At 45.8% G+C, this 12,581-nt stretch overlaps 1 protein-coding gene across 1 annotated transcript in view; it reads right to left on the reverse strand.

The window, feature by feature from the left end:
• The window catches only part of LOC144179565 (dermonecrotic toxin StSicTox-betaIB1i-like), a 63,685-nt gene extending 56,018 nt beyond the window's left edge, over positions 1 to 7,667 (reverse strand). Inside the window, exon 1 of the mRNA XM_077707968.1 lies at positions 6,957 to 7,667. The gene's annotated coding sequence lies outside the window, so the exon portion shown is untranslated. The remainder of the gene's footprint in view (positions 1 to 6,956) is intronic.
• Positions 7,668 to 12,581: the final 4,914 nt, after the last annotated feature.

A 12,581-nucleotide genomic window follows, 5' to 3' on the forward strand; every position in this document is an offset into this window, starting at 1 on the left:
CCCCTTTTTCCTCCCCGACAATATCCTAGACCAGTGTTCGCGAATTCATTTTAGCAAGGCAGCCCAGCCCTTGTAAATACTCTTCATAAGGTTTTCTTCATTCTGGGGTGCTAACTAATGTTTGTTACTTTTTGGATATTGAGAGTGTGCATGTAATTTATGTAATTTGAGTGTGTTATTTTAAAAAAAATACAGAAGAGGTGATCGTAAACATGGGTAATTGTCTTAGCTAAAACAGAGCAAATATAAATTAACAACCTGTCATAAATGAAAAAAAAAACGTGTGCTAAAGAATTCCATCGGCTGCATACCAGGTGTCCCCAGGAAGAGGTATTAAAAGTATATATATAAATGTAAAATTTCTAAAAATAATTGGCAAAGATCGAACATATGGCATCAATCAAAAAAATAAATTGACGGCTCCAGATTGTTGTCCATAGCCGACGTTAAGCGGAAATAAAAATATAACGGCTGTCGCAAACAGGCAAGCACCGGATAGTTTGGTCGCCGAAATGTCCGTACACCGATATGTGCGTTCACCGAAACGCCCGTACACCGATATGTCCGTACACCGATATGTCCGCACCGATATATCCTGCACCGAAATGTCCTCGAGCCGTCTGGAGTTTGTCCGGTGCTCCCTGAAAAAATTCGCCTAGGAGCGTTTCTTTTGATTATCTTTATCTCCAGATAATCTGCTGCCGGTGGTGTTAATATTCGTATAATATACGTAGTTCGATGTGAGTTTTAAAAGTCTCACTTATTTCGACCCAGGGTTATCCTACACTATATTTTAATTTAAAAACCTAATTGTAACGTTAATGTAACGACACGTTCCAATTTTCGAAGTGGAACTGGAACGCGTTCCTTTCGCAATAAAGGAACTTGTAACGGGAACTCGTTTCAAAATTGGCAAGGAACGAGGAACGAGCTTTCGTTCCTATTTTGGAGGAACGTTTACAACACTGCTGTGTACTTATAGCATATATATATATATATATATATATATATATATATATATATATATATATATATATATATATATATATATATATATATATATATATATATATATATATATATATATATATACATATACATATATATACATATACACATATATACATATATATACATATATATATATATATATATATCTTATAAACCCTGCCTGCCAGGCGAGAGATTGCCCTGAGGAAAGCAAGTTCTCTTTGCTGAAACGTAGGCCACAATCGTGCTTTTACCTTGTTCGAAGTTTTTCTTCTCTTGTATATATATATATATATATAGCGAGAAACAATTTCTTGGACACCGGTAAGTATAATGAAGAAAATGAAACACGTCGAAAGAGGACAGGTTTTAACGTTTCGACCGGGGACCGGCCTTCGTCAGAATCTGTCCTCTTTCGACGTGTTTCATTTTCTTCATTATATATATATATATATATATATACATATACACATATACATATACACATATATACATATATATACATATATATACATATATATATATATATATATATATATATATATATATATATATATATATATATAAGGTAAGTAGAGACAGAGACACGCGAGAAAGACATTAACAATAACAATAAAAGTTTACTGACGTTTCAGGAAGAGGACTTCAACTCTGAAGAAAAGAAGTCCTCTTCCTGAAAAGTCAGTAAGCTTTTATTTTTATTGTTAATGTCTTTCTCATGTGTCTCTGTCTTTACTTACCTTATTTTTTCGCGCTCTCTGTGAGTTTTTTTTTTTGTTTCCAGACTACATATATATATATATATATATAGCGAATCAGAACTGGGAAAATCATGGGTTCGGTGAATTAAGACAGAATAAGGGTTGGCAGTCAATTGATTTGATTGATTGATTGTGGTGTTTAACGCGCCGACGCAACGCAGGCGATGAGGCGCGCCGTAATGGAGGGCTCCTGATTAATTTTGACCACCTGGGGATCTTTAACGTGCGCCGAAATCTCGTACGCACGGGCGTTTTTGCTTTTCGCCTCCACCAGAAAAGCGGCCGCCGCGGCCGGGAATCGAACCCGCGACCTCGTGCTCAGTAGCGCAACGCCTGAGCCACTGAGCCACCGCGGCGGGTGGTTGGCAGTCAAGAAAACCTCGGAAAGCAAAGGGTGGAATGCGGTAGGTCATAGGAACAGCTGAAGAATTTTTGAGTCATCAAACCCGAAGAAAGGTCGTGGGTCATTGAGGTGCGAACGCACGACCTGGAGGTCGTGGGTTCGGATCTTACCCGGCGGGCATTTTTTCACCACTTTCTTTGTGACTCAAAAAATTCTTCATCTGTGTCTATGACAAATTTGCTTTCAGTGGTTTCTTTGACTGCCAACCCTTATGCTCTCTCTCTCTCTCTCTCTCTCTCTATATATATATATATATATATATATATATAGAGAGAGAGAGAGAGAGAGAGAGAGAGGGAGAGAGAAAGCTTGTATTTGAAAAACAGATTATAGAGCCCCAATACAACCCTGTTGGCCAGTCCACACGCATTTTCATAAAGCTTACATTCAAGCCTTGCGGCTAACGTGTACTAACGTCGTGCTAAGGGGAAGCCAGCTTAAGCAGGCAAATTGTGCTTTGAGGAGCTCGTCGAGCAGCAACTTCGAAAGAAATCTAAAAAAACTTCACGAAAGCCAGCAGCGCCAATGCATGTTTACCACCGGAACATGTGTAGTAAAATTGTAACTGCGTCAGCCCTCATTCACACAGCCGTTTTTCACCTCGTCACGTCACCTTCATATCACCGTCTTTCGTCATGGGAGAAGATATGTCGGACGATTTTTGCCGAAAACGGTGCGATGGTGACAGGAGACCGAGCTCTACGTTTCCGTTCCGTTAAAGCGACGGGACCCCGCCCTGTGGTAAACCAGCCAATCAGAAAACAAATTTTTACGGCTGAATTTAGCAAAAAGAGCACATGTAAAAATGTAAGCCATTTTGCTTACTTTCAGATTAAGGAAGCTTAATTCTAGGCTAAACTGATCACTAGGCAGACGACCCTGTACTCTGACGGAGAGCTCCAGTACGAATGCTACTCTGTTTACGTCTTCCGCCGCGGTTTCTTGACGTGACGGTGCCGTGACGGAGAAGGTGACGGCTGTGTGAATCAGGGCTTAGAGCATCTCCAAAGCTGATCTTGTGATTATTTCCTGTTTCTGTGTGACAGTTCCGCAGTATCGGCGTGAAGAGCGGCAAATGAATGCAGACGTTAATCGAACCATGATGGTAATTATTTCATATGAACGCGGGGACGAGTTGGTTCTTATTTTATCATTGCTTTGTTTGTGCTAATGGCAAAATTGTCACGAGGAGAGAAAACTCATTTGCGAATACGAAGATAGCTACGTCTTCAAAGAATTGATGGAAAGTTCGTATAAATGCCACTGTGATTTGCGGCCATGACATTATTACACCGAACTGCGTGTTGCACGTAAAGTGTGCCATCGGCTGAAGTAGAGGAAACCAAAGGTTGGAATGACGAGCCTTTTCAATTTATCTGGGCGTTGCTAAAATGCCTACCTAATCATGAAAACCTACTTCATTAATACCTGAAAATGCCTGCTTAATTCATGATTTCCGCGGCCCAATGAGTGCAGAACAGTACACTGAGTGGGCACGCCATACAATCAAACGAATTGCCCTAATAAACATCAACATCATCTTGCGGAACCAACAGTTTGTTTTAGTGTTGCAAACCTCGTACCTCCATTGAATATAACTACCTTCCCGCTCTGACGGCGGCCACCCAAGATTAGCTAATATTGTATACGTAGGAATACTTTTTTGTATCGTATAATGCACTTCTTGTTTGTTAATAAAGTCGACAGTGAAGATCAATTTTTAGAACGAACTGTTCTTAAGTTTTAGTGTTTGTTATTTTTCGTTTAAGACTTGTAGAGTTTTCTGATTTTTTTTTTGTTTCAAAGAAGGAAATTTTTTTTTTCATGTTTAACAACAACAAAAAAAAGCCCGCTGATAGTTTTCCCGTTCCCGGGTGGTGGTCGCTGATCTATCTTCTCTTCCCCATTACCCCTTCCTTTTCCTGCCCCAACCACCTTTCTATCACTACCTAAACCCATATTTCTACCCCCTCTCCTTCCCTTTCTCTCCCTGCAATACATATGTGGTTTAGGCTGGGAACCTCTTTCCCTCTCACACTCACCTCACCTCACCATACGGTGTTAAGGGTATAAAAATAAATAAATAAATAAATAAATAAATAAATAAATAAATAAATAAATAAATAAATAAATAAATAAATAAATAAATAAATAAATAAATAAATAAATAAAAATACGGCGTGAACGTGGTGACTCAGTGCAGCCAAACGAGGAGACTACACAAAACACAATTGACAGACGCGCAGTGCGAACGACCGCGGGAAAGGAAACGTGAATGTTTGTAAGTTATGATCGAGCATTTTTTGCAGTTAATTAGCACGATCGAACTTCGGAGGACTACTGTTATACCTTAGCAGGCAAACATGAAGCTATCTGTTCCGGGAATGGTTTAGGAGTGACGTCTCCCTTTCTTTTGTATTATCTGCGACTGAGAACTACCCATGATACCTGCTGAGAGAAAACATTCTACGCCTACGTAGTCGTTTCATTGGTTCGACGTATTATAGTTTGTTTCAGGGTAGTTCCGCTAAAACACGAGCTGCGACCGTCCTCTGTATAAGCGCACTCGGACCCCAGCAGAAGGTGTTATTTGCAACTTCACGGTAAATTAACTGATAGTGAGGGGTAAATTAAAATAGGCGTGATGACAGAGCCATCGTTTTAGCAAACTTCACTTAAAATTTCCAAGTTTTCAAGATTCAACTCCAATGGATCAATCTTGACTGGCGTCTGCACAGCAAGACATTCTTGCGAAAAACCTACTTTCCTCATAAATGTTCTGTAGCTATTAATCTAACGTAGATATTTCGTAAAAATTAATATGCGATACGGTGGTCAGGCGACTCTAACACCACGCCGTTTTATTGACTCGTCAGGATTAGTTGGTTCACCAAGGAGTAGCGAAAATTCCTAAATCCCATCTGCTGTCAATACAGGGGCTTATGCGGAAGAGCAGCGTGGTTAGAGAAAACGGTTGCAACTCGTGTTTCGTCGCGCCTATTTCAAACGAATTGTGTGTCGTTGGACTGCCGAAAATACTACATAACCATTAGAAGTTTAATCTCAGCACACACGATGGATAACTAGCGGTCACCGTTTTAACACAAATAGCCAAAAGCCAGCACCCTTCAGCACTCCAGGAACCTCACGAAGTCATGGCGAAATGGACAGTCCCACGCTTGCTTGCTAAGATGAAATTTGTCCACCCACGTTTTATCAAGAAAATAAGCGACAAGTATGCGAATTACCAACCACCGTGTTCTGTGCCCTGCTCTCGTTTTTCCATCTGCGTGAGCATACAAGCTCAAAATGTCTTCATAACATTTTAGGTGACCAGAGAGGTATTAATAAAAGTCTCCACTTAAAGGAGCATCATCATGTTAATTCGAGACGGGATAACACAAGAAATCTTAGACAGTATGAGTGCCAGAATAATGTCTTCAAATATACTTTTTTTTTCCTAACAGAATAGACAACTGGAATGCTCTCCCGAGTGATCTGGTCACGGTAAATAATTTTCAGACTGCGATTGAGCACTTTGTTTTCTAGCCCATTATAGCAATCCATCACCAACTGTGCTGTTTTGTAACTTGCTGTTTCACTGTGATGCCAGTGTTTTGTGTGATTGTATGACTGATTTTTGTTTGTTAGCCCCCCTACAATAATTTCATAATGGCGCTGTAGGTATATCGCTACAAATAAATAAATAAATGAATAGCTACAGCGCATTCACCCGAAATGTGGCTTTGCCGCCGTGCATTTTCCGGCGGCGGATACCGAACACGACTGGGCGTAGCGGCTTAGAGCGCCGCTATGGAACGGCCGTGATGCCGCGACCTTCCGAAGTCCACGGCGTGCCTGGCCTAGCGGGGGCTTCACCGCAGCCCTCGGCCTCCTTCCGCGGAGGAGCGCGAGAAGTCGGCGGAAACTTATCTAAGAGGTGTGAATAGGGCACCACCGGAAAATCGTTCTACAAAGTTGGATCTGCCACAGATATAACTGGACGGCTCGTGCGATGCCACGAGTGTCCATTTTTTGCCACTCTGCCATAAACACCTCCTCGCAGTCGTCCGTCTTCCCGAAAATAAAGCCGTTGAATTGTGCAACACGAGGAAGTACTACGTCTGTTCATTCCAGATGAGTTTTGTTTGCTAAAATGAAGAAAATTTGCGTGTATGTGCCTGACCGTCAAAGCACGCCACCGCCAACCGCTTTCAAGTTCTCCTCGAGGGTCTATGTTTAATGCAGTACGGGTACCGGAGAGATTATGCGCGGGAATTTGTCACAAAGGGAGATCTTGCACACTCGCAAGCTGGTCCGCGCACACGTGCTTTTCTTCGGTATTTCAGGGTTTCGGGAACGCCAACGGTTATGTAGCTATTCCGGCACACTCTATTCAGCGAGTGGGGCGCAAGTGACCCGCTAGGCAGCATTAATTGAGTGTTCAGGAATTGTCGCTACGATCAGAAACTCACATTGATTGATTGATTGACTGTAGGTTTTAACGCGCCGACGCAACGCAGGTGATGAAACACGCCGTAGTGGAGGGCTCCGGATTAATTTTGACCATCTGGGGATCTTTAACGAGCGCCGAAATCTCGTACACACTGGCGTTTTTGCTTTCGCCTCCACCAGAAAAGCGGCCGCCGCGGCCTCAAACTCGCGTCCTCGTGCAGAAAACCACCATTGCCTTTTCTCCCAGTCCCTTGTGGCGTTATAGCAAACTACAAGAACCCCCATATCAGTTGGGTAAACAAGTGCCAATAAAAATTACTAAAATATTTCCAAATTTTCGTACGTACGTTCACGTCTGCGTCGGGTGCAGACGGCGCTGACGTGCCGGCACCAGAAACGGAAGCGGTTGTTGTCTCCGCCGCACAACGGACAAGAGAGAGACCACGCGACGGCGGTAGCCCAGGAGCCGTTAAGTTCCGCAGCGGCCAATGGGTCGGTCAGTGGCACGGCGCAAGGACGGCAGCGCTCTTGGCGGCGGACGATTCGATGCTGCGGACCGCCGTGGCAGCAGGTCCCTCGCCCCGAGCGCCGGGATATCCTCCGTGTTGTTGGCCGGTGGCGGTGCTCTTCTGCCGCCCTAGACGTAGCTTCTTCTCCGGCCAAGGCCGCCGAATCTGTCCCCCTCGCAACCGCCGTCCGGCCTCCTCGCCGGCTCACCCCGGCAAACAACGGCTTCATCGGTGGGCTCCCTCGCCGCTTGATCGCCCCCTGCCTGCCTTCCTTCCTGGCTGTGCAGCGCTTCTTCACCCCTTGTATTTTCGGCGAACCTGTTGTACGCCGACAGTGGTTAGGCCACCTTCCTTGCGAGGCTTCGGACGGGGAGGCACACGTTCGAACACCCGCTCTTTCCGAGGGATTAATTTTTGTTTGCACGGGCGGCACTCGAAAGTACTCGCACCGTGAAAAACCGCCGTGATGCTTAACTGAACGAGTTAAACGTTTGTTGATGACCAAGACTGCTTCTGTTGCGGAAATAACACGCGATAGACACTTAGCGATCTCCGAGGCATCTCGAAGTGAACGTGCCTTTAGAAATACGTCCGAACCGGAAGCCGTGATGGTTATGCGTGGCGCATAATTAGAAACTATGATTTTTAAGTGTCAAAGGATAGACAACAAGTGTCATGCAGCCAAGGCAGCTTATCTCGCAAAAAGTTGTCTCGCAACGAATAGAAGTGGCAAGAGCATCTTCACAAAAATGGCGTGTACGATGGCCTCCCGCAGGGATTCCGCATGCGATGACGCGAATTGGAAACAGCAGCCAAAAATATTCCCGTTTCTTCCGCGCAGGCTTTTTTGGCAGAATTTTTTTGCTAAGGTTGCGGCTTTATCACGGTTGAGCTACAAACTACATTTCACAGGGTGACGTCCCATAAATGTGGTCAATGAGCAGATAATCTAACCTGGATAAGCGACTGCCATTCAACTAGGCAGTTCAAGCGAAGTAACGCCAATGACGTTTGCCATACCAAAAACAAAGATCAAATAGCAGAACGAAGACATTAAACAAATTAGCTGTGGCTTTGCTCGACTATGCTAGGATATATTACGTAGCGTGAGCTAAGGTTCAGCTGGTTATTCTTAGGTTTCCTGGTTGTCTAAGATTAGCCGGTTATCATGCTTACTGCTGCTAAAACGATTTCCAATCCAATCCAATTTAATCCAGTCCCATTCAATCCAATTGAATTCAGTCCAATTCAATCCAATCTAATCGCGGCGGCGGCGGCTCCGGCGCACCAACTGTGCGCCGTGAGACGTCACTGCTCCTCGCGCATGCGCAGCATGGCTCTCCAGGAGCCACGCGAAACTTCTCAGCCTCGCCCAGTGTAGCTCACGCTACAAAAGCTGCGAGCACACCAACGCACAGTTTACGAGTTGCCAATGCGAAAGCATAAATGTCCGATTGGGCGCCGCTAGGTTCTTTCAGATTTGCGCTGCGAATGATTGTAGCTGTTGCGCCGCTGTGCGAGGGCAGCGGTGAGGGTGATCGGCTGCCGCCGAACACAGCCCTCACATCACAGCTTGACTGTCGGCTTTCCATTTTTCGTGGCCGAGCAGCGCAGCTCTCGTGTTTTTTTATTAACGTGAACGAAGATAGTGATATGGAGCGCTTCGCAATCGCGTAAGAGCGTTCATATTGCTTACAGACGCCAACACCGGACGCCCGCCTCAGCGCTCAATGGGTCATTGAGGGTTAATAATCGCAACTACGCAGCGCCCGTGATGGAATACGGCAGCTTCCACACAGAAGCTTAAAAACCGTGGCCCCATTCTCTTACGGTTCGTTTATCAGCGAGAAGTAGGTACGTGTATGCAGGGGCCGCCGATGACCAAGCTTTCCAGCAGAGGGGCGCCCCACATCCTTCCTGTACTTTCCCGACCCTCCAGGCAACTCCCGAACGGACGAGTACAGCCTCCCAAATTTTTAATAATATAGCGGGAGCGACGACCTACCGGCATGTCAGCGCCTCATTACGGTGTTCACCAGCGAAAAAGGCGAGAGTATATGCTGTATAACTGTCATCTGCTACGCTGTTTCCTTGAGAGTGGCGCGCCCCCTGCCACTGCATCTGAATGACTTTGTGCCCCACTCTGCTTAGCTATCTTTGGCGGTAGCGAAACGGCCTTGCAAGATAAGAAAAACAGGGGGTGTGTTGCCCTGAGAAGAACAGCGGAGCAGACGGCGCTCCCACAACAGATAGTTCCATGCGCATGCGCGTAGCCTCGCCTATTTTGCCGCTGAACACTGTGATAATGCGCTAACATGCCGATAGGTCGTCGCTCCCGCTATAAAAATTTGGGAGGCTGTGCGTGCATTGCTCCGCCAATACCGCGTAATTTCAGAGTGATGGCACCCGGTTTAGAAAATTCGGCCCCAGGACACCGCTATCTGGTGAGCATCGGCCATCCTTGATCGTATGCGCCAGTCATAGAGTTCTTAGGTAGACGTGGTACGACAATGAAAACAGCAGAGAACGGCAGTGCTCACCGCTGCTGTCATTAATTCTCCACCCGATGCAATTAAATGCAGTTGAATATTAGCTGATTGCAAGGCTTTCCCCAACTTTTGTTTTTCGCAGTATGCACAAGAAAAAAATCGAGTGGGAGTACTGCGTTAACCAGAGCAGCATAGCAAGACGTCATAAACTATCCAAGTATCCTTGCTAGGCTTTTAGGCGACTGAAAAAGCGTGTTCCTTGAAATAAATGTGGGTGAAATGTTCTTCGGCGCGACCGCGGCGTTTCTGGAGCTAGCAGCTGTGGTTCAACTTATTCATTCTGATCCACTAGTGGACGCCGAAACGGGGTAACACAAGAGCTCGCCCGTTTTGTTTATTATATCTGACAGTACGCAATAATGTGCTGCAATTTAATTTCTTTTATTTGCCGTTCTTAAGGCTCTGATTCAATCGATCGACATTTAGCAAAACCTGTGGCATCATTCTCTTGGTATGCATACAAAACGCTCGGAGGCTGCATACCATATATGCTTTCCTTTGGTATGACAGCAACCTGCTCCTAAACCTGTGAATGCCACATTCATTTCAGCAGGTTCTCGTAAAGCCTGGTTGTTCGCTAGCAAAGATGCAATCAGTTAATTATAAGACAGCCTAATCGGTCCCGTCCGAGTAGCTCATTACTAAAAGCGTCCCAACAAAGAGGAACATTGGAAATCGAGTGCCATTTCGCCTTAAACCAGTTTTAAGGTGAGAGTCGTACCGGTTACATCCTCCGAAAAACTGCTGTTGCCGTGCTTGTTGTCCAGTACAGATAATGGGTGCCGTTGTAATGAGTCAATAAAAATTCACGCATCTCCACGAAGGGAATCATCACGAGTGGGCGAAACACTGGGGATCGTTCTTACCGTAAATAACCCGTGAGTGTTCTTACTGCTGCTAAAACGATTTCCGATCCAATCCAATCCAATTCAATTTAATCCAATCCAATCCAACGCTCCTCGCGCATACGCAGCACGGCTCTCCAGGGGCTCTCTCTCTCTCTCTCTCTCTCTCTCTCTCTCTCTCTAACCTTTTGTGAACCTTTTATTTTGTTCTTGTTAACCTTTCGTGAACCTTTCGTTCACAGATGTTTCAATTTACACGGTGCTGTGCACTCTCTCCCTCTCTCTCTCTAAGCTTTTGTGAACCTTTTATTTTGTTCTTGTTAACCTGGCGGGAACTTTTCGTGAACACAGATGTTTCGATTTACGCGGTGCTGTGCCGTGACCATAGACGCCGGACGCCGGACAAGCCGCGGCCTTGAGGTGCTTCGCCCCTAAAACATGTTTGGGTCCACACGGGATTCGAACCCGGGTCTGCAGAGCGGGGAACGACTTCATTACACCACCACTTAACCTCCGTTTGTTGTGTCGGAGCGTCCGGGATAACGGTATCTAGCCACCGCAGTCACGCGGCCTTCCCCTAGTCGGGATAAAACCTGAGTCCCTCGCGTCACGAAGCCAATGTCGATTCGACGGCGCTACACGGGCACACGGCCCTCATATTCAAAGTGCGGGGGGTGCCCAGTCGACAAAGACGACAAGAAAAAATTCTGTAGTTTGTCGTATTTTCGCGTGTCGTATTGTAGTCTTGTTGTACTCTTGTCGTATTCTTGTCGTGTCGGGATTCTGATGTTTTGTTGTGTGCCGCATTCCTTTCCTAAGATTGATGTTCCGTCGTGCCGAATTCCCGTCTTGTCGTAATCCTGATGCTCCATCAGTAGTTGCGCATGATTTGAATGTTATTGCCCATTGTGAAGAGCAGCGTAAATGGCAGTTCTGTGGTGACTGCAACAATGTTTGTCGTTGACAAAATTCACTTTGTCGTTACGACAGAAATGTGTGTCGTAACAACAGATGGCTTTGTCATAACAACAGGAATTCTGTGGTCACAACAACGTTTTTGTCGTACGACAGGAATTCTTGTGAGGTTTTTGCGGTATTTCTGTTGTGGTTTTCTACTGGGTGATCTGTGCGCTGCGCTGTTGCACGGAGGCTGCCGTTTCTAGGCGGCAAAAAATTACGCAATAACATAAAATGAAAAAAAAAGCATCATGAATTACCTAGAACTACTGAAAATTCAAAGCAGTGTTTCCTCATAGGCCTTTTCAGGGGCTGCGGCGCCCTGAGACTACTTTCGCCGTCAATGAAGGCTGATACTGAAACAAGTCAAGAGAGGGCACCGCAGCTCCTTCGGCGAATCACTGATGTGCACTTGACAACTTTCACGTTGAGTGGAACTGATTTTGTTTTATTTTTTACTGCCTAACCTGTCATTACGAACAGACTGTCGTGCTTCGGGGCTGATAGTAAAAGCTGGCCCGCGCGCTTTCTGGGCCCTTAACATTTGTGGACTTCAACACACTCGTTAGCGTCAAACCATTGTCACCTTACCCTTGTTTGACTCACACTTCTTCCAGCTTGCAAACATTTCCTGCAAAGTACCGTGCCCACAGGCCTAGAACTCATGTCACTTTTTCTAACGTCCACTCTCTTTCGCCATATAGCAGAGAGACCACACCCGCCACGGTGGCTCAGTGGCTAAGGCGTTCTGCTGCTGAGCGTGAGGTCGCGGGTTCGATTCCTTGCCGCGGCCGCCACTTTTCCGATGGAGACGAAAAGCAAGACCGCCCGTGTGTACGAGATTTGGGCGCACGTTATAGATCCCCAGGTGGTCAAAATTAATCCGGAGCCGCCCACTGCGGCGCGCCTGATCACCAGCGTTGCGTCGGTGCGTTAAAGCCTACAACCAATCAAGCAGCATGGAAACCGCGAAGGAAACTGCTGGCGTGCGGACGTATATGGCGCGGAAACAGTGGACTGCGCTACGTTGCCAGCGGTGGAGCAAACGTTCGAGCATTGGCGGGATAGGCGAATTAACACGAGGACAAGAGGAGAAAACACCAACATGGACG

The sequence above is a fragment of the Haemaphysalis longicornis genome, unplaced genomic scaffold, assembly GCF_048455015.1.
Source record: "Haemaphysalis longicornis isolate Haplotype H1 unplaced genomic scaffold, Haemaphysalis longicornis Haplotype H1 scaffold_4, whole genome shotgun sequence".
NCBI classification, from domain to species: Eukaryota; Metazoa; Arthropoda; class Arachnida; order Ixodida; family Ixodidae; genus Haemaphysalis; species Haemaphysalis longicornis.